This window comes from Aquarana catesbeiana, linkage group LG05 (genome assembly GCF_042186555.1).
Source record: "Aquarana catesbeiana isolate 2022-GZ linkage group LG05, ASM4218655v1, whole genome shotgun sequence".
NCBI classification, from domain to species: Eukaryota; Metazoa; Chordata; class Amphibia; order Anura; family Ranidae; genus Aquarana; species Aquarana catesbeiana.
Genome location: NC_133328.1, coordinates 10,974,875 through 10,995,617, shown reverse-complemented (window position 1 = coordinate 10,995,617; position 20,743 = coordinate 10,974,875). Strand labels below are relative to the sequence as shown.

General features: G+C 53.4%; 11 non-coding genes across 11 annotated transcripts; all 11 read right to left on the bottom strand.

Annotated features, from left to right (window-relative positions):
- Positions 1–663: 663 nt before the first annotated feature.
- LOC141146208 (5S ribosomal RNA) lies at positions 664–782 on the bottom strand. The gene has a single exon (XR_012244762.1). It is a non-coding gene; the product is annotated as a 5S ribosomal RNA (ribosomal RNA).
- Positions 783–2,631: 1,849 nt separating this feature from the next.
- LOC141146231 (5S ribosomal RNA) lies at positions 2,632–2,750 on the bottom strand. Its single transcript, XR_012244785.1, has one exon. It is a non-coding gene; the product is annotated as a 5S ribosomal RNA (ribosomal RNA).
- A 1,857-nt stretch (positions 2,751–4,607) lies between these two features.
- LOC141146214 (5S ribosomal RNA) lies at positions 4,608–4,726 on the bottom strand. Its single transcript, XR_012244768.1, has one exon. It is a non-coding gene; the product is annotated as a 5S ribosomal RNA (ribosomal RNA).
- Positions 4,727–6,564: 1,838 nt separating this feature from the next.
- LOC141146230 (5S ribosomal RNA) lies at positions 6,565–6,683 on the bottom strand. Its single transcript, XR_012244784.1, has one exon. It is a non-coding gene; the product is annotated as a 5S ribosomal RNA (ribosomal RNA).
- A 1,853-nt stretch (positions 6,684–8,536) lies between these two features.
- LOC141146229 (5S ribosomal RNA) lies at positions 8,537–8,655 on the bottom strand. Its single transcript, XR_012244783.1, has one exon. It is a non-coding gene; the product is annotated as a 5S ribosomal RNA (ribosomal RNA).
- Positions 8,656–10,512: 1,857 nt separating this feature from the next.
- On the bottom strand, positions 10,513–10,631 carry LOC141146228 (5S ribosomal RNA). The gene has a single exon (XR_012244782.1). It is a non-coding gene; the product is annotated as a 5S ribosomal RNA (ribosomal RNA).
- A 1,841-nt stretch (positions 10,632–12,472) lies between these two features.
- On the bottom strand, positions 12,473–12,591 carry LOC141146227 (5S ribosomal RNA). Its single transcript, XR_012244781.1, has one exon. It is a non-coding gene; the product is annotated as a 5S ribosomal RNA (ribosomal RNA).
- Positions 12,592–14,444: 1,853 nt separating this feature from the next.
- LOC141146226 (5S ribosomal RNA) lies at positions 14,445–14,563 on the bottom strand. Its single transcript, XR_012244780.1, has one exon. It is a non-coding gene; the product is annotated as a 5S ribosomal RNA (ribosomal RNA).
- A 1,841-nt stretch (positions 14,564–16,404) lies between these two features.
- LOC141146224 (5S ribosomal RNA) lies at positions 16,405–16,523 on the bottom strand. Its single transcript, XR_012244778.1, has one exon. It is a non-coding gene; the product is annotated as a 5S ribosomal RNA (ribosomal RNA).
- A 1,857-nt stretch (positions 16,524–18,380) lies between these two features.
- Positions 18,381–18,499, bottom strand: LOC141146223 (5S ribosomal RNA). The gene has a single exon (XR_012244777.1). It is a non-coding gene; the product is annotated as a 5S ribosomal RNA (ribosomal RNA).
- Positions 18,500–20,356: 1,857 nt separating this feature from the next.
- LOC141146222 (5S ribosomal RNA) lies at positions 20,357–20,475 on the bottom strand. The gene has a single exon (XR_012244776.1). It is a non-coding gene; the product is annotated as a 5S ribosomal RNA (ribosomal RNA).
- Positions 20,476–20,743: the final 268 nt, after the last annotated feature.

Genomic DNA, 20,743 nt, shown 5'->3' with positions numbered 1-20,743 from the left:
CTGATCCCCCGAAACCCAGCCTTCCCCTAAATTTTTTATGACCGGCGGGTAGGCTGGATCCAAAAAAACCCCGGCAGCGCACGCATTAACTCTTTCCCAGCCTGGGGCAGCCGCTAACTAAAACCACGCTCCTGTAGGCAACCTGCTGCCTACACCCTAGCCGCTTCAGGGCGCAGGTTTCACGACCCGTCGGCTTTGTGGCTTCTCGCTGGCTTCGGCAGTCCGCGTGCGAGCTTCCCCCAGCCTGGGGAGCGCGGCAGAATGTGTTGGCGCAAGGGCGACTAAAGAGGAGGAGTGATAGCACCAAAACGGCTGAGGAGAGCGCTGGAAAAGGGCTGGGCCGTGGAGCCTAAGCGGGATGTAGGATGGGGGCTAGCTAGGTGGGGGTTGCGTCCGGCCGTTGCTTTGCTGTCTACAGGGACTGGATGCGTGGCAAGCTCCTGAGGTAGGGAGGGAGGGAGGGAGGGAGAGAGAGAAAGAAGAAAGAAAGTGTATTTTTGAAAGAAGGGGTGAGGAAAGGGAGGAGGGCGAAGAAAAAGTGGGGGCTGGACTGGTGATTTTGTAGGAGCTAGGTGTGCAGGAGGGCTTGCAGAGCGGGTTTTGTTAAAAGAGAATGTAAAAAGAGGCATAGAGGAGAGTGACCCCTGCTGGAAGAAAAGCAAAAGCCTACAGCACCTGGTATTCCCAGGCGGTCTCCCATCCAAGTACTAACCAGGCCCGACCCTGCTTAGCTTCCGAGATCAGACGAGAGCGGGCGCATTCAGGGTGGTATGGCCGTAGGCAAAGCTCATGGTCTCTTTCAAGCCTCTTGTACTTGTCACCGGCAGCCTGGCTCCGCCTTTCCTTGACTTTGCTACAATCAGCAGTGCCTTTTGACAAGCAACGCAGCACACCCCACCTTGTCGTCTCTCCTCTCTCTCGCTCGCTCGCTCTCTTCAACCCCCCTGCCTCTTGCTGCCTCTTTAACCTCTTCCTGCCTGCACCTTCTCACACACATACTCAGCCTGGCTTCAAAGGCTCCTTTCTGGCTTCCCCTGGCCTGACTTTTAACCTTTTCCCTGACAAGGCTTTGCACCAAAGGAAGAGGAGCAGCAGGGCGCATGTAGCGCGGGGCCTCATGCCTGCACTTGTTAACGCTTTCGCTTTCATACCAGGTGGCCAGCCCATGGATCTCCGGAACCTGGCTTCCGTTCCGCTAGCTACTGGAAACCGACCGCTGCGGAGGGAGCCAGTACATCCACCCCCCCCTGGCTACCAGAAGACCTCTGACCTAGGGTTGCCACCTCATCCCTTTAAACCCGAACACTTATTTATTACGCAGCTTCTGAGGCTGATTAAGGTAGTAATTAAACTCACTTGTTGCCCTTATCTGCCTTAAATTAGCCTTCAGAACCTGTGTAATTCCTATGTGTTCGGGTTTAAAGGGATGGGGTTGCAACTCTACCCTCACCTATAGCAGGCGCCATGCCTCACCACTGGCTGCAGTCAAGCAACTGCTTGACTTGCCCAGTAGGTAGACCTTTTCTTGTAGCGTCGCTTCATACCTCACATGTGCCATACTCACCCAAGTTCTTTTCAATAGGCCTGGAGACCAACATGCATGATGGAGTCCCTTTCAATGACTTCAGAGGAGGCTTAGAACACTTGACGCAACTTTACTGAGAAGTCTTGGGCATTACAGTTCAACATGAACAATGGTCATATCCTGACCCAAACTGCCACTGACTGGCTGCCCAGGACTACCTCTACAAGGTAGTAGTTCATGTTGGTCTTTGAGTTGCCATCTCATCCCTTTATATCCGAACACATATTAATTACAGAAATTCTGTGGCTGATTAAGGTGGTAATTAAACTCACTCGTTGCCTTATCTGCATTCAATTAGCCTCAGAACCTGTGTAATTCATATGTGTTTGGGTTTAAAGGGATGAGGTGGCAACCCTAGTAGGCCTCCTGCAAGCGCTGCCTGATCCCCCGAAACCCAGCCTTCCCCTAAATTTTTTATGACCGGCGGGTAGGCTGGATCCAAAAAAACCCCGGCAGCGCACGCATTAACTCTTTCCCTCCCAGCCTGGGGCAGCCGCTAACTAAAACCACGCTCCTGTAGGCAACCTGCTGCCTACACCCTAGCCGCTTCAGGGCGCAGGTTTCACGACCCGTCGGCTCTGTGGCTTCTCGCTGGCTTCGGCAGTCCGCGTGCGAGCTTCCCCCAGCCTGGGGAGCGCCGCAGAATGTGTTGGCGCAAGGGCGACTAAAGAGGAGGAGTGATAGCACCAAAACGGCTGAGGAGAGCGCTGGAAAAGGGCTGGGCCGTGGAGCCTAAGCGGGATGTAGGATGGGGGCTAGCTAGGTGGGGGTTGCGTCCGGCCGTTGCTTTGCTGTCTACAGGGACTGGATGCGTGGCAAGCTCCTGAGGTAGGGAGGGAGGGAGGGAGGGAGAGAGAGAAAGAAGAAAGAAAGTGTATTTTTGAAAGAAGGGGTGAGGAAAGGGAGGAGGGCGAAGAAAAAGTGGGGGCTGGACTGGTGATTTTGTAGGAGCTAGGTGTGCAGGAGGGCTTGCAGAGCGGGTTTTGTTAAAAGAGAATGTAAAAAGAGGCATAGAGGAGAGTGACCCCTGCTGGAAGAAAAGCAAAAGCCTACAGCACCTGGTATTCCCAGGCGGTCTCCCATCCAAGTACTAACCAGGCCCGACCCTGCTTAGCTTCCGAGATCAGACGAGAGCGGGCGCATTCAGGGTGGTGTGGCCGTAGGCAAAGCTCATGGTCTCTTTCAAGCCTCTTGTACTTGTCACCGGCAGCCTGGCTCCGCCTTTCCTTGACTTTGCTACAATCAGCAGTGCCTTTTGACAAGCAACGCAGCACACCCCACCTTGTCGTCTCTCCTCTCTCTCGCTCGCTCGCTCGCTCTCTTCAACCCCCCTGCCTCTTGCTGCCTCTTTAACCTCTTCCTGCCTGCACCTTCTCACACACATACTCAGCCTGGCTTCAAAGGCTCCTTTCTGGCTTCCCCTGGCCTGACTTTTAACCTTTTCCCTGACAAGGCTTTGCACCAAAGGAAGAGGAGCAGCAGGGCGCATGTAGCGCGGGGCCTCATGCCTGCACTTGTTAACGCCTTCGCTTTCATACCAGGTGGCCAGCCCATGGATCTCCGGAACCTGGCTTCCGTTCCGCTAGCTACTGGAAACCGACCGCTGCGGAGGGAGCCAGTACATCCACCCCCCCCTGGCTACCAGAGGACCTCTGACCTAGGGTTGCCACCTCATCCCTTTAAACCCGAACACTTATTTATTACGCAGCTTCTGAGGCTGATTAAGGTAGTAATTAAACTCACTTGTTGCCCTTATCTGCCTTAAATTAGCCTTCAGAACCTGTGTAATTCCTATGTGTTCGGGTTTAAAGGGATGGGGTTGCAACTCTACCCTCACCTATAGCAGGCGCCATGCCTCACCACTGGCTGCAGTCAAGCAACTGCTTGACTTGCCCAGTAGGTAGACCTTTTCTTGTAGCGTCGCTTCATACCTCACATGTGCCATACTCACCCAAGTTCTTTTCAATAGGCCTGGAGACCAACATGCATGATGGAGTCCCTTTCAATGACTTCAGAGGAGGCTTAGAACACTTGACGCAACTTTACTGAGAAGTCTTGGGCATTACAGTTCAACATGAACAATGGTCATATCCTGACCCAAACTGCCACTGACTGGCTGCCCAGGACTACCTCTACAAGGTAGTAGTTCATGTTGGTCTTTGAGTTGCCATCTCATCCCTTTATATCCGAACACATATTAATTACAGAAATTCTGTGGCTGATTAAGGTGGTAATTAAACTCACTCGTTGCCTTATCTGCATTCAATTAGCCTCAGAACCTGTGTAATTCATATGTGTTTGGGTTTAAAGGGATGAGGTGGCAACCCTAGTAGGCCTCCTGCAAGCGCTGCCTGATCCCCCGAAACCCAGCCTTCCCCTAAATTTTTTATGACCGGCGGGTAGGCTGGATCCAAAAAAACCCCGGCAGCGCACGCATTAACTCTTTCCCTCCCAGCCTGGGGCAGCCGCTAACTAAAACCACGCTCCTGTAGGCAACCTGCTGCCTACACCCTAGCCGCTTCAGGGCGCAGGTTTCACGACCCGTCGGCTTTGTGGCTTCTCGCTGGCTTCGGCAGTCCGCGTGCGAGCTTCCCCCAGCCTGGGGAGCGCGGCAGAATGTGTTGGCGCAAGGGCGACTAAAGAGGAGGAGTGATAGCACCAAAACGGCTGAGGAGAGCGCTGGAAAAGGGCTGGGCCGTGGAGCCTAAGCGGGATGTAGGATGGGGGCTAGCTAGGTGGGGGTTGCGTCCGGCCGTTGCTTTGCTGTCTACAGGGACTGGATGCGTGGCAAGCTCCTGAGGTAGGTAGGGAGGGAGGGAGGGAGGGAGAGAGAGAAAGAAGAAAGAAAGTGTATTTTTGAAAGAAGGGGTGAGGAAAGGGAGGAGGGCGAAGAAAAAGTGGGGGCTGGACTGGTGATTTTGTAGGAGCTAGGTGTGCAGGAGGGCTTGCAGAGCGGGTTTTGTTAAAAGAGAATGTAAAAAGAGGCATAGAGGAGAGTGACCCCTGCTGGAAGAAAAGCAAAAGCCTACAGCACCTGGTATTCCCAGGCGGTCTCCCATCCAAGTACTAACCAGGCCCGACCCTGCTTAGCTTCCGAGATCAGATGAGAGCGGGCGCATTCAGGGTGGTGTGGCCGTAGGCAAAGCTCATGGTCTCTTTCAAGCCTCTTGTACTTGTCACCGGCAGCCTGGCTCCGCCTTTCCTTGACTTTGCTACAATCAGCAGTGCCTTTTGACAAGCAACGCAGCACACCCCACCTTGTCGTCTCTCCTCTCTCTCGCTCTCTTCAACCCCCCTGCCTCTTGCTGCCTCTTTAACCTCTTCCTGCCTGCACCTTCTCACACACATACTCAGCCTGGCTTCAAAGGCTCCTTTCTGGCTTCCCCTGGCCTGACTTTTAACCTTTTCCCTGACAAGGCTTTGCACCAAAGGAAGAGGAGCAGCAGGGCGCATGTAGCGCGGGGCCTCATGCCTGCACTTGTTAACGCCTTCGCTTTCATACCAGGTGGCCAGCCCATGGATCTCCGGAACCTGGCTTCCGTTCCGCTAGCTACTGGAAACCGACCGCTGCGGAGGGAGCCAGTACATCCACCCCCCCCTGGCTACCAGAGGACCTCTGACCTAGGGTTGCCACCTCATCCCTTTAAACCCGAACACTTATTTATTACGCAGCTTCTGAGGCTGATTAAGGTAGTAATTAAACTCACTTGTTGCCCTTATCTGCCTTAAATTAGCCTTCAGAACCTGTGTAATTCCTATGTGTTCGGGTTTAAAGGGATGGGGTTGCAACTCTACCCTCACCTATAGCAGGCGCCATGCCTCACCACTGGCTGCAGTCAAGCAACTGCTTGACTTGCCCAGTAGGTAGACCTTTTCTTGTAGCGTCGCTTCATACCTCACATGTGCCATACTCACCCAAGTTCTTTTCAATAGGCCTGGAGACCAACATGCATGATGGAGTCCCTTTCAATGACTTCAGAGGAGGCTTAGAACACTTGACGCAACTTTACTGAGAAGTCTTGGGCATTACAGTTCAACATGAACAATGGTCATATCCTGACCCAAACTGCCACTGACTGGCTGCCCAGGACTACCTCTACAAGGTAGTAGTTCATGTTGGTCTTTGAGTTGCCATCTCATCCCTTTATATCCGAACACATATTAAATTACAGAAATTCTGTGGCTGATTAAGGTGGTAATTAAACTCACTCGTTGCCTTATCTGCATTCAATTAGCCTCAGAACCTGTGTAATTCATATGTGTTTGGGTTTAAAGGGATGAGGTGGCAACCCTAGTAGGCCTCCTGCAAGCGCTGCCTGATCCCCCGAAACCCAGCCTTCCCCTAAATTTTTTATGACCGGCGGGTAGGCTGGATCCAAAAAAACCCCGGCAGCGCACGCATTAACTCTTTCCCTCCCAGCCTGGGGCAGCCGCTAACTAAAACCACGCTCCTGTAGGCAACCTGCTGCCTACACCCTAGCCGCTTCAGGGCGCAGGTTTCACGACCCGTCGGCTCTGTGGCTTCTCGCTGGCTTCGGCAGTCCGCGTGCGAGCTTCCCCCAGCCTGGGGAGCGCGGCAGAATGTGTTGGCGCAAGGGCGACTAAAGAGGAGGAGTGATAGCACCAAAACGGCTGAGGAGAGCGCTGGAAAAGGGCTGGGCCGTGGAGCCTAAGCGGGATGTAGGATGGGGGCTAGCTAGGTGGGGGTTGCGTCCGGCCGTTGCTTTGCTGTCTACAGGGACTGGATGCGTGGCAAGCTCCTGAGGTAGGGAGGGAGGGAGGGAGAGAGAGAAAGAAGAAAGAAAGTGTATTTTTGAAAGAAGGGGTGAGGAAAGGGAGGAGGGCGAAGAAAAAGTGGGGGCTGGACTGGTGATTTTGTAGGAGCTAGGTGTGCAGGAGGGCTTGCAGAGCGGGTTTTGTTAAAAGAGAATGTAAAAAGAGGCATAGAGGAGAGTGACCCCTTCTGGAAGAAAAGCAAAAGCCTACAGCACCTGGTATTCCCAGGCGGTCTCCCATCCAAGTACTAACCAGGCCCGACCCTGCTTAGCTTCCGAGATCAGACGAGAGCGGGCGCATTCAGGGTGGTGTGGCCGTAGGCAAAGCTCATGGTCTCTTTCAAGCCTCTTGTACTTGTCACCGGCAGCCTGGCTCCGCCTTTCCTTGACTTTGCTACAATCAGCAGTGCCTTTTGACAAGCAACGCAGCACACCCCACCTTGTCGTCTCTCCTCTCTCTCGCTCGCTCGCTCGCTCTCTTCAACCCCCCTGCCTCTTGCTGCCTCTTTAACCTCTTCCTGCCTGCACCTTCTCACACACATACTCAGCCTGGCTTCAAAGGCTCCTTTCTGGCTTCCCCTGGCCTGACTTTTAACCTTTTCCCTGACAAGGCTTTGCACCAAAGGAAGAGGAGCAGCAGGGCGCATGTAGCGCGGGGCCTCATGCCTGCACTTGTTAACGCCTTCGCTTTCATACCAGGTGGCCAGCCCATGGATCTCCGGAACCTGGCTTCCGTTCCGCTAGCTACTGGAAACCGACCGCTGCGGAGGGAGCCAGTACATCCACCCCCCCCTGGCTACCAGAGGACCTCTGACCTAGGGTTGCCACCTCATCCCTTTAAACCCGAACACTTATTTATTACGCAGCTTCTGAGGCTGATTAAGGTAGTAATTAAACTCACTTGTTGCCCTTATCTGCCTTAAATTAGCCTTCAGAATCTGTGTAATTCCTATGTGTTCGGGTTTAAAGGGATGGGGTTGCAACTCTACCCTCACCTATAGCAGGCGCCATGCCTCACCACTGGCTGCAGTCAAGCAACTGCTTGACTTGCCCAGTAGGTAGACCTTTTCTTGTAGCGTCGCTTCATACCTCACATGTGCCATACTCACCCAAGTTCTTTTCAATAGGCCTGGAGACCAACATGCATGATGGAGTCCCTTTCAATGACTTCAGAGGAGGCTTAGAACACTTGACGCAACTTTACTGAGAAGTCTTGGGCATTACAGTTCAACATGAACAATGGTCATATCCTGACCCAAACTGCCACTGACTGGCTGCCCAGGACTACCTCTACAAGGTAGTAGTTCATGTTGGTCTTTGAGTTGCCATCTCATCCCTTTATATCCGAACACATATTAATTACAGAAATTCTGTGGCTGATTAAGGTGGTAATTAAACTCACTCGTTGCCTTATCTGCATTCAATTAGCCTCAGAACCTGTGTAATTCATATGTGTTTGGGTTTAAAGGGATGAGGTGGCAACCCTAGTAGGCCTCCTGCAAGCGCTGCCTGATCCCCCGAAACCCAGCCTTCCCCTAAATTTTTTATGACCGGCGGGTAGGCTGGATCCAAAAAAACCCCGGCAGCGCACGCATTAACTCTTTCCCTACCAGCCTGGGGCAGCCGCTAACTAAAACCACGCTCCTGTAGGCAACCTGCTGCCTACACCCTAGCCGCTTCAGGGCGCAGGTTTCACGACCCGTCGGCTCTGTGGCTTCTCGCTGGCTTCGGCAGTCCGCGTGCGAGCTTCCCCCAGCCTGGGGAGCGCGGCAGAATGTGTTGGCGCAAGGGCGACTAAAGAGGAGGAGTGATAGCACCAAAACGGCTGAGGAGAGCGCTGGAAAAGGGCTGGGCCGTGGAGCCTAAGCGGGATGTAGGATGGGGGCTAGCTAGGTGGGGGTTGCGTCCGGCCGTTGCTTTGCTGTCTACAGGGACTGGATGCGTGGCAAGCTCCTGAGGTAGGGAGGGAGGGAGGGAGGGAGAGAGAGAAAGAAGAAAGAAAGTGTATTTTTGAAAGAAGGGGTGAGGAAAGGGAGGAGGGCGAAGAAAAAGTGGGGGCTGGACTGGTGATTTTGTAGGAGCTAGGTGTGCAGGAGGGCTTGCAGAGCGGGTTTTGTTAAAAGAGAATGTAAAAAGAGGCATAGAGGAGAGTGACCCCTGCTGGAAGAAAAGCAAAAGCCTACAGCACCTGGTATTCCCAGGCGGTCTCCCATCCAAGTACTAACCAGGCCCGACCCTGCTTAGCTTCCGAGATCAGACGAGAGCGGGCGCATTCAGGGTGGTGTGGCCGTAGGCAAAGCTCATGGTCTCTTTCAAGCCTCTTGTACTTGTCACCGGCAGCCTGGCTCCGCCTTTCCTTGATTTTGCTACAATCAGCAGTGCCTTTTGACAAGCAACGCAGCACACCCCACCTTGTCGTCTCTCCTCTCTCTCGCTCGCTCGCTCGCTCTCTTCAACCCCCCTGCCTCTTGCTGCCTCTTTAACCTCTTCCTGCCTGCACCTTCTCACACACATACTCAGCCTGGCTTCAAAGGCTCCTTTCTGGCTTCCCCTGGCCTGACTTTTAACCTTTTCCCTGACAAGGCTTTGCACCAAAGGAAGAGGAGCAGCAGGGCGCATGTAGCGCGGGGCCTCATGCCTGCACTTGTTAACGCCTTCGCTTTCATACCAGGTGGCCAGCCCATGGATCTCCGGAACCTGGCTTCCGTTCCGCTAGCTACTGGAAACCGACCGCTGCGGAGGGAGCCAGTACATCCACCCCCCCCTGGCTACCAAAGGACCTCTGACCTAGGGTTGCCACCTCATCCCTTTAAACCCGAACACTTATTTATTACGCAGCTTCTGAGGCTGATTAAGGTAGTAATTAAACTCACTTGTTGCCCTTATCTGCCTTAAATTAGCCTTCAGAACCTGTGTAATTCCTATGTGTTCGGGTTTAAAGGGATGGGGTTGCAACTCTACCCTCACCTATAGCAGGCGCCATGCCTCACCACTGGCTGCAGTCAAGCAACTGCTTGACTTGCCCAGTAGGTAGACCTTTTCTTGTAGCGTCGCTTCATACCTCACATGTGCCATACTCACCCAAGTTCTTTTCAATAGGCCTGGAGACCAACATGCATGATGGAGTCCCTTTCAATGACTTCAGAGGAGGCTTAGAACACTTGACGCAACTTTACTGAGAAGTCTTGGGCATTACAGTTCAACATGAACAATGGTCATATCCTGACCCAAACTGCCACTGACTGGCTGCCCAGGACTACCTCTACAAGGTAGTAGTTCATGTTGGTCTTTGAGTTGCCATCTCATCCCTTTATATCCGAACACATATTAATTACAGAAATTCTGTGGCTGATTAAGGTGGTAATTAAACTCACTCGTTGCCTTATCTGCATTCAATTAGCCTCAGAACCTGTGTAATTCATATGTGTTTGGGTTTAAAGGGATGAGGTGGCAACCCTAGTAGGCCTCCTGCAAGCGCTGCCTGATCCCCCGAAACCCAGCCTTCCCCTAAATTTTTTATGACCGGCGGGTAGGCTGGATCCAAAAAAACCCCGGCAGCGCACGCATTAACTCTTTCCCTCCCAGCCTGGGGCAGCCGCTAACTAAAACCACGCTCCTGTAGGCAACCTGCTGCCTACACCCTAGCCGCTTCAGGGCGCAGGTTTCACGACCCGTCGGCTCTGTGGCTTCTCGCTGGCTTCGGCAGTCCGCGTGCGAGCTTCCCCCAGCCTGGGGAGCGCCGCAGAATGTGTTGGCGCAAGGGCGACTAAAGAGGAGGAGTGATAGCACCAAAACGGCTGAGGAGAGCGCTGGAAAAGGGCTGGGCCGTGGAGCCTAAGCGGGATGTAGGATGGGGGCTAGCTAGGTGGGGGTTGCGTCCGGCCGTTGCTTTGCTGTCTACAGGGACTGGATGCGTGGCAAGCTCCTGAGGTAGGTAGGGAGGGAGGGAGGGAGGGAGAGAGAGAAAGAAGAAAGAAAGTGTATTTTTGAAAGAAGGGGTGAGGAAAGGAAGGAGGGCGAAGAAAAAGTGGGGGCTGGACTGGTGATTTTGTAGGAGCTAGGTGTGCAGGAGGGCTTGCAGAGCGGGTTTTGTTAAAAGAGAATGTAAAAAGAGGCATAGAGGAGAGTGACCCCTGCTGGAAGAAAAGCAAAAGCCTACAGCACCTGGTATTCCCAGGCGGTCTCCCATCCAAGTACTAACCAGGCCCGACCCTGCTTAGCTTCCGAGATCAGACGAGAGCGGGCGCATTCAGGGTGGTGTGGCCGTAGGCAAAGCTCATGGTCTCTTTCAAGCCTCTTGTACTTGTCACCGGCAGCCTGGCTCCGCCTTTCCTTGACTTTGCTACAATCAGCAGTGCCTTTTGACAAGCAACGCAGCACACCCCACCTTGTCGTCTCTCCTCTCTCTCGCTCTCTTCAACCCCCCTGCCTCTTGCTGCCTCTTTAACCTCTTCCTGCCTGCACCTTCTCACACACATACTCAGCCTGGCTTCAAAGGCTCCTTTCTGGCTTCCCCTGGCCTGACTTTTAACCTTTTCCCTGACAAGGCTTTGCACCAAAGGAAGAGGAGCAGCAGGGCGCATGTAGCGCGGGGCCTCATGCCTGCACTTGTTAACGCCTTCGCTTTCATACCAGGTGGCCAGCCCATGGATCTCCGGAACCTGGCTTCCGTTCCGCTAGCTACTGGAAACCGACCGCTGCGGAGGGAGCCAGTACATCCACCCCCCCCTGGCTACCAGAGGACCTCTGACCTAGGGTTGCCACCTCATCCCTTTAAACCCGAACACTTATTTATTACGCAGCTTCTGAGGCTGATTAAGGTAGTAATTAAACTCACTTGTTGCCCTTATCTGCCTTAAATTAGCCTTCAGAACCTGTGTAATTCCTATGTGTTCGGGTTTAAAGGGATGGGGTTGCAACTCTACCCTCACCTATAGCAGGCGCCATGCCTCACCACTGGCTGCAGTCAAGCAACTGCTTGACTTGCCCAGTAGGTAGACCTTTTCTTGTAGCGTCGCTTCATACCTCACATGTGCCATACTCACCCAAGTTCTTTTCAATAGGCCTGGAGACCAACATGCATGATGGAGTCCCTTTCAATGACTTCAGAGGAGGCTTAGAACACTTGACGCAACTTTACTGAGAAGTCTTGGGCATTACAGTTCAACATGAACAATGGTCATATCCTGACCCAAACTGCCACTGACTGGCTGCCCAGGACTACCTCTACAAGGTAGTAGTTCATGTTGGTCTTTGAGTTGCCATCTCATCCCTTTATATCCGAACACATATTAATTACAGAAATTCTGTGGCTGATTAAGGTGGTAATTAAACTCACTCGTTGCCTTATCTGCATTCAATTAGCCTCAGAACCTGTGTAATTCATATGTGTTTGGGTTTAAAGGGATGAGGTGGCAACCCTAGTAGGCCTCCTGCAAGCGCTGCCTGATCCCCCGAAACCCAGCCTTCCCCTAAATTTTTTATGACCGGCGGGTAGGCTGGATCCAAAAAAACCCCGGCAGCGCACGCATTAACTCTTTCCCTCCCAGCCTGGGGCAGCCGCTAACTAAAACCACGCTCCTGTAGGCAACCTGCTGCCTACACCCTAGCCGCTTCAGGGCGCAGGTTTCACGACCCGTCGGCTCTGTGGCTTCTCGCTGGCTTCGGCAGTCCGCGTGCGAGCTTCCCCCAGCCTGGGGAGCGCCGCAGAATGTGTTGGCGCAAGGGCGACTAAAGAGGAGGAGTGATAGCACCAAAACGGCTGAGGAGAGCGCTGGAAAAGGGCTGGGCCGTGGAGCCTAAGCGGGATGTAGGATGGGGGCTAGCTAGGTGGGGGTTGCGTCCGGCCGTTGCTTTGCTGTCTACAGGGACTGGATGCGTGGCAAGCTCCTGAGGTAGGGAGGGAGGGAGGGAGGGAGAGAGAGAAAGAAGAAAGAAAGTGTATTTTTGAAAGAAGGGGTGAGGAAAGGGAGGAGGGCGAAGAAAAAGTGGGGGCTGGACTGGTGATTTTGTAGGAGTTAGGTGTGCAGGAGGGCTTGCAGAGCGGGTTTTGTTAAAAGAGAATGTAAAAAGAGGCATAGAGGAGAGTGACCCCTGCTGGAAGAAAAGCAAAAGCCTACAGCACCTGGTATTCCCAGGCGGTCTCCCATCCAAGTACTAACCAGGCCCGACCCTGCTTAGCTTCCGAGATCAGACGAGAGCGGGCGCATTCAGGGTGGTGTGGCCGTAGGCAAAGCTCATGGTCTCTTTCAAGCCTCTTGTACTTGTCACCGGCAGCCTGGCTCCGCCTTTCCTTGACTTTGCTACAATCAGCAGTGCCTTTTGACAAGCAACGCAGCACACCCCACCTTGTCGTCTCTCCTCTCTCTCGCTCGCTCGCTCGCTCTCTTCAACCCCCCTGCCTCTTGCTGCCTCTTTAACCTCTTCCTGCCTGCACCTTCTCACACACATACTCAGCCTGGCTTCAAAGGCTCCTTTCTGGCTTCCCCTGGCCTGACTTTTAACCTTTTCCCTGACAAGGCTTTGCACCAAAGGAAGAGGAGCAGCAGGGCGCATGTAGCGCGGGGCCTCATGCCTGCACTTGTTAACGCCTTCGCTTTCATACCAGGTGGCCAGCCCATGGATCTCCGGAACCTGGCTTCCGTTCCGCTAGCTACTGGAAACCGACCGCTGCGGAGGGAGCCAGTACATCCACCCCCCCCTGGCTACCAGAGGACCTCTGACCTAGGGTTGCCACCTCATCCCTTTAAACCCGAACACTTATTTATTACGCAGCTTCTGAGGCTGATTAAGGTAGTAATTAAACTCACTTGTTGCCCTTATCTGCCTTAAATTAGCCTTCAGAACCTGTGTAATTCCTATGTGTTCGGGTTTAAAGGGATGGGGTTGCAACTCTACCCTCACCTATAGCAGGCGCCATGCCTCACCACTGGCTGCAGTCAAGCAACTGCTTGACTTGCCCAGTAGGTAGACCTTTTCTTGTAGCGTCGCTTCATACCTCACATGTGCCATACTCACCCAAGTTCTTTTCAATAGGCCTGGAGACCAACATGCATGATGGAGTCCCTTTCAATGACTTCAGAGGAGGCTTAGAACACTTGACGCAACTTTACTGAGAAGTCTTGGGCATTACAGTTCAACATGAACAATGGTCATATCCTGACCCAAACTGCCACTGACTGGCTGCCCAGGACTACCTCTACAAGGTAGTAGTTCATGTTGGTCTTTGAGTTGCCATCTCATCCCTTTATATCCGAACACATATTAATTACAGAAATTCTGTGGCTGATTAAGGTGGTAATTAAACTCACTCGTTGCCTTATCTGCATTCAATTAGCCTCAGAACCTGTGTAATTCATATGTGTTTGGGTTTAAAGGGATGAGGTGGCAACCCTAGTAGGCCTCCTGCAAGCGCTGCCTGATCCCCCGAAACCCAGCCTTCCCCTAAATTTTTTATGACCGGCGGGTAGGCTGGATCCAAAAAAACCCCGGCAGCGCACGCATTAACTCTTTCCCTCCCAGCCTGGGGCAGCCGCTAACTAAAACCACGCTCCTGTAGGCAACCTGCTGCCTACACCCTAGCCGCTTCAGGGCGCAGGTTTCACGACCCGTCGGCTCTGTGGCTTCTCGCTGGCTTCGGCAGTCCGCGTGCGAGCTTCCCCCAGCCTGGGGAGCGCGGCAGAATGTGTTGGCGCAAGGGCGACTAAAGAGGAGGAGTGATAGCACCAAAACGGCTGAGGAGAGCGCTGGAAAAGGGCTGGGCCGTGGAGCCTAAGCGGGATGTAGGATGGGGGCTAGCTAGGTGGGGGTTGCGTCCGGCCGTTGCTTTGCTGTCTACAGGGACTGGATGCGTGGCAAGCTCCTGAGGTAGGTAGGGAGGGAGGGAGGGAGAGAGAGAAAGAAGAAAGAAAGTGTATTTTTGAAAGAAGGGGTGAGGAAAGGGAGGAGGGCGAAGAAAAAGTGGGGGCTGGACTGGTGATTTTGTAGGAGCTAGGTGTGCAGGAGGGCTTGCAGAGCGGGTTTTGTTAAAAGAGAATGTAAAAAGAGGCATAGAGGAGAGTGACCCCTGCTGGAAGAAAAGCAAAAGCCTACAGCACCTGGTATTCCCAGGCGGTCTCCCATCCAAGTACTAACCAGGCCCGACCCTGCTTAGCTTCCGAGATCAGACGAGAGCGGGCGCATTCAGGGTGGTGTGGCCGTAGGCAAAGCTCATGGTCTCTTTCAAGCCTCTTGTACTTGTCACCGGCAGCCTGGCTCCGCCTTTCCTTGACTTTGCTACAATCAGCAGTGCCTTTTGACAAGCAACGCAGCACACCCCACCTTGTCGTCTCTCCTCTCTCTCGCTCTCTTCAACCCCCCTGCCTCTTGCTGCCTCTTTAACCTCTTCCTGCCTGCACCTTCTCACACACATACTCAGCCTGGCTTCAAAGGCTCCTTTCTGGCTTCCCCTGACCTGACTTTTAACCTTTTCCCTGACAAGGCTTTGCACCAAAGGAAGAGGAGCAGCAGGGCGCATGTAGCGCGGGGCCTCATGCCTGCACTTGTTAACGCCTTCGCTTTCATACCAGGTGGCCAGCCCATGGATCTCCGGAACCTGGCTTCCGTTCCGCTAGCTACTGGAAACCGACCGCTGCGGAGGGAGCCAGTACATCCACCCCCCCCTGGCTACCAGAGGACCTCTGACCTAGGGTTGCCACCTCATCCCTTTAAACCCGAACACTTATTTATTACGCAGCTTCTGAGGCTGATTAAGGTAGTAATTAAACTCACTTGTTGCCCTTATCTGCCTTAAATTAGCCTTCAGAACCTGTGTAATTCCTATGTGTTCGGGTTTAAAGGGATGGGGTTGCAACTCTACCCTCACCTATAGCAGGCGCCATGCCTCACCACTGGCTGCAGTCAAGCAACTGCTTGACTTGCCCAGTAGGTAGACCTTTTCTTGTAGCGTCGCTTCATACCTCACATGTGCCATACTCACCCAAGTTCTTTTCAATAGGCCTGGAGACCAACATGCATGATGGAGTCCCTTTCAATGACTTCAGAGGAGGCTTAGAACACTTGACGCAACTTTACTGAGAAGTCTTGGGCATTACAGTTCAACATGAACAATGGTCATATCCTGACCCAAACTGCCACTGACTGGCTGCCCAGGACTACCTCTACAAGGTAGTAGTTCATGTTGGTCTTTGAGTTGCCATCTCATCCCTTTATATCCGAACACATATTAATTACAGAAATTCTGTGGCTGATTAAGGTGGTAATTAAACTCACTCGTTGCCTTATCTGCATTCAATTAGCCTCAGAACCTGTGTAATTCATATGTGTTTGGGTTTAAAGGGATGAGGTGGCAACCCTAGTAGGCCTCCTGCAAGCGCTGCCTGATCCCCCGAAACCCAGCCTTCCCCTAAATTTTTTATGACCGGCGGGTAGGCTGGATCCAAAAAAACCCCGGCAGCGCACGCATTAACTCTTTCCCTCCCAGCCTGGGGCAGCCGCTAACTAAAACCACGCTCCTGTAGGCAACCTGCTGCCTACACCCTAGCCGCTTCAGGGCGCAGGTTTCACGACCCGTCGGCTCTGTGGCTTCTCGCTGGCTTCGGCAGTCCGCGTGCGAGCTTCCCCCAGCCTGGGGAGCGCCGCAGAATGTGTTGGCGCAAGGGCGACTAAAGAGGAGGAGTGATAGCACCAAAACGGCTGAGGAGAGCGCTGGAAAAGGGCTGGGCCGTGGAGCCTAAGCGGGATGTAGGATGGGGGCTAGCTAGGTGGGGGTTGCGTCCGGCCGTTGCTTTGCTGTCTACAGGGACTGGATGCGTGGCAAGCTCCTGAGGTAGGGAGGGAGGGAGGGAGGGAGAGAGAGAAAGAAGAAAGAAAGTGTATTTTTGAAAGAAGGGGTGAGGAAAGGGAGGAGGGCGAAGAAAAAGTGGGGGCTGGACTAGTGATTTTGTAGGAGCTAGGTGTGCAGGAGGGCTTGCAGAGCGGGTTTTGTTAAAAGAGAATGTAAAAAGAGGCATAGAGGAGAGTGACCCCTGCTGGAAGAAAAGCAAAAGCCTACAGCACCTGGTATTCCCAGGCGGTCTCCCATCCAAGTACTAACCAGGCCCGACCCTGCTTAGCTTCCGAGATCAGACGAGAGCGGGCGCATTCAGGGTGGTGTGGCCGTAGGCAAAGCTCATGGTCTCTTTCAAGCCTCTTGTACTTGTCACCGGCAGCCTGGCTCCGCCTTTCCTTGACTTTGCTACAATCAGCAGTGCCTTTTGACAAGCAACGCAGCACACCCCACCTTGTCGTCTCTCCTCTCTCTCGCTCGCTCGCTCGCTCTCTTCAACCCCCCTGCCTCTTGCTGCCTCTTTAACCTCTTCCTGCCTGCACCTTCTCACACACATACTCAGCCTGGCTTCAAAGGCTCCTTTCTGGCTTCCCCTGGCCTGACTTTTAACCTTTTCCCTGACAAGGCTTTGCACCAAAGGAAGAGGAGCAGCAGGGCGCATGTAGCGCGGGGCCTCATGCCTGCACTTGTTAACGCCTTCGCTTTCATACCAGGTGGCCAGCCCATGGATCTCCGGAACCTGGCTTCCGTTCCGCTAGCTACTGGAAACCGACCGCTGCGGAGGGAGCCAGTACATCCACCCCCCCCTGGCTACCAGAGGACCTCTGACCTAGGGTTGCCACCTCATCCCTTTAAACCCGAACACTTATTTATTACGCAGCTTCTGAGGCTGATTAAGGTAGTAATTAAACTCACTTGTTGCCCTTATCTGCCTTAAATTAGCCTTCAGAACCTGTGTAATTCCTATGTGTTCGGGTTTAAAGGGATGGGGTTGCAACTCTACCCTCACCTATAGCAGGCGCCATGCCTCACCACTGGCTGCAGTCAAGCAACTGCTTGACTTGCCCAGTAGGTAGACCTTTTCTTGTAGCGTCGCTTCATACCTCACATGTGCCATACTCACCCAAGTTCTTTATAATAGGCCTGGAGACCAACATGCATGATGGAGTCCCTTTCAATGACTTCAGAGGAGGCTTAGAACACTTGACGCAACTTTACTGAGAAGTCTTGGGCATTACAGTTCAACATGAACAATGGTCATATCCTGACCCAAACTGCCACTGACTGGCTGCCCAGGACTACCTCTACAAGGTAGTAGTTCATGTTGGTCTTTGAGTTGCCATCTCATCCCTTTATATCCGAACACATATTAATTACAGAAATTCTGTGGCTGATTAAGGTGGTAATTAAACTCACTCGTTGCCTTATCTGCATTCAATTAGCCTCAGAACCTGTGTAATTCATATGTGTTTGGGTTTAAAGGGATGAGGTGGCAACCCTAGTAGGCCTCCTGCAAGCGCTGCCTGATCCCCCGAAACCCAGCCTTCCCCTAAATTTTTTATGACCGGCGGGTAGGCTGGATCCAAAAAAACCCCGGCAGCGCACGCATTAACTCTTTCCCTCCCAGCCTGGGGCAGCCGCTAACTAAAACCACGCTCCTGTAGGCAACCTGCTGCCTACACCCTAGCCGCTTCAGGGCGCAGGTTTCACGACCCGTCGGCTCTGTGGCTTCTCGCTGGCTTCGGCAGTCCGCGTGCGAGCTTCCCCCAGCCTGGGGAGCGCGGCAGAATGTGTTGGTGCAAGGGCGACTAAAGAGGAGGAGTGATAGCACCAAAACGGCTGAGGAGAGCGCTGGAAAAGGGCTGGGCCGTGGAGCCTAAGCGGGATGTAGGATGGGGGCTAGCTAGGTGGGGGTTGCGTCCGGCCGTTGCTTTGCTGTCTACAGGGACTGGATGCGTGGCAAGCTCCTGAGGTAGGTAGGGAGGGAGGGAGGGAGGGAGAGAGAGAAAGAAGAAAGAAAGTGTATTTTTGAAAGAAGGGGTGAGGAAAGGGAGGAGGGCGAAGAAAAAGTGGGGGCTGGACTGGTGATTTTGTAGGAGCTAGGTGTGCAGGAGGGCTTGCAGAGCGGGTTTTGTTAAAAGAGAATGTAAAAAGAGGCATAGAGGAGAGTGACCCCTGCTGGAAGAAAAGCAAAAGCCTACAGCACCTGGTATTCCCAGGCGGTCTCCCATCCAAGTACTAACCAGGCCCGACCCTGCTTAGCTTCCGAGATCAGACGAGAGCGGGCGCATTCAGGGTGGTGTGGCCGTAGGCAAAGCTCATGGTCTCTTTCAAGCCTCTTGTACTTGTCACCGGCAGCCTGGCTCCGCCTTTCCTTGACTTTGCTACAATCAGCAGTGCCTTTTGACAAGCAACGCAGCACACCCCACCTTGTCGTCTCTCCTCTCTCTCGCTCGCTCGCTCGCTCTCTTCAACCCCCCTGCCTCTTGCTGCCTCTTTAACCTCTTCCTGCCTGCACCTTCTCACACACATACTCAGCCTGGCTTCAAAGGCTCCTTTCTGGCTTCCCCTGGCCTGACTTTTAACCTTTTCCCTGACAAGGCTTTGCACCAAAGGAAGAGGAGCAGCAGGGCGCATGTAGCGCGGGGCCTCATGCCTGCACTTGTTAACGCCTTCGCTTTCATACCAGGTGGCCAGCCCATGGATCTCCGGAACCTGGCTTCCGTTCCGCTAGCTACTGGAAACCGACCGCTGCGGAGGGAGCCAGTACATCCACCCCCCCCTGGCTACCAGAGGACCTCTGACCTAGGGTTGCCACCTCATCCCTTTAAACCCGAACACTTATTTATTACGCAGCTTCTGAGGCTGATTAAGGTAGTAATTAAACTCACTTGTTGCCCTTATCTGCCTTAAATTAGCCTTCAGAACCTGTGTAATTCCTATGTGTTCGGGTTTAAAGGGATGGGGTTGCAACTCTACCCTCACCTATAGCAGGCGCCATGCCTCACCACTGGCTGCAGTCAAGCAACTGCTTGACTTGCCCAGTAGGTAGACCTTTTCTTGTAGCGTCGCTTCATACCTCACATGTGCCATACTCACCCAAGTTCTTTATAATAGGCCTGGAGACCAACATGCATGATGGAGTCCCTTTCAATGACTTCAGAGGAGGCTTAGAACACTTGACGCAACTTTACTGAGAAGTCTTGGGCATTACAGTTCAACATGAACAATGGTCATATCCTGACCCAAACTGCCACTGACTGGCTGCCCAGGACTACCTCTACAAGGTAGTAGTTCATGTTGGTCTTTGAGTTGCCATCTCATCCCTTTATATCCGAACACATATTAATTACAGAAATTCTGTGGCTGATTAAGGTGGTAATTAAACTCACTCGTTGCCTTATCTGCATTCAATTAGCCTCAGAACCTGTGTAATTCATATGTGTTTGGGTTTAAAGGGATGAGGTGGCAACCCTAGTAGGCCTCCTGCAAGCGCTGCCTGATCCCCCGAAACCCAGCCTTCCCCTAAATTTTTTATGACCGGCGGGTAGGCTGGATCCAAAAAAACCCCGGCAGCGCACGCATTAACTCTTTCCCTCCCAGCCTGGGGCAGCCGCTAACTAAAACCACGCTCCTGTAGGCAACCTGCTGCCTACACCCTAGCCGCTTCAGGGCGCAGGTTTCACGACCCGTCGGCTCTGTGGCTTCTCGCTGGCTTCGGCAGTCCGCGTGCGAGCTTCCCCCAGCCTGGGGAGCGCCGCAGAATGTGTTGGCGCAAGGGCGACTAAAGAGGAGGAGTGATAGCACCAAAACGGCTGAGGAGAGCGCTGGAAAAGGGCTGGGCCGTGGAGCCTAAGCGGGATGTAGGATGGGGGCTAGCTAGGTGGGGGTTGCGTCCGGCCGTTGCTTTGCTGTCTACAGGGACTGGATGCGTGGCAAGCTCCTGAGGTAGGTAGGGAGGGAGGGAGGGAGGGAGAGAGAGAAAGAAGAAAGAAAGTGTATTTTTGAAAGAAGGGGTGAGGAAAGGGAGGAGGGCGAAGAAAAAGTGGGGGCTGGACTGGTGATTTTGTAGGAGCTAGGTGTGCAGGAGGGCTTGCAGAGCGGGTTTTGTTAAAAGAGAATGTAAAAAGAGGCATAGAGGAGAGTGACCCCTGCTGGAAGAAAAGCAAAAGCCTACAGCACCTGGTATTCCCAGGCGGTCTCCCATCCAAGTACTAACCAGGCCCGACCCTGCTTAGCTTCCGAGATCAGACGAGAGCGGGCGCATTCAGGGTGGTGTGGCCGTAGGCAAAGCTCATGGTCTCTTTCAAGCCTCTTGTACTTGTCACCGGCAGCCTGGCTCCGCCTTTCCTTGACTTTGCTACAATCAGCAGTGCCTTTTGACAAGCAACGCAGCACACCCCACCTTGTCGTCTCTCCTCTCTCTCGCTCGCTCGCTCTCTTCAACCCCCCTGCCTCTTGCTGCCTCTTTAACCTCTTCCTGCCTGCACCTTCTCACACACATACTCAGCCTGGCTTCAAAGGCTCCTTTCTGGCTTCCCCTGGCCTGACTTTTAA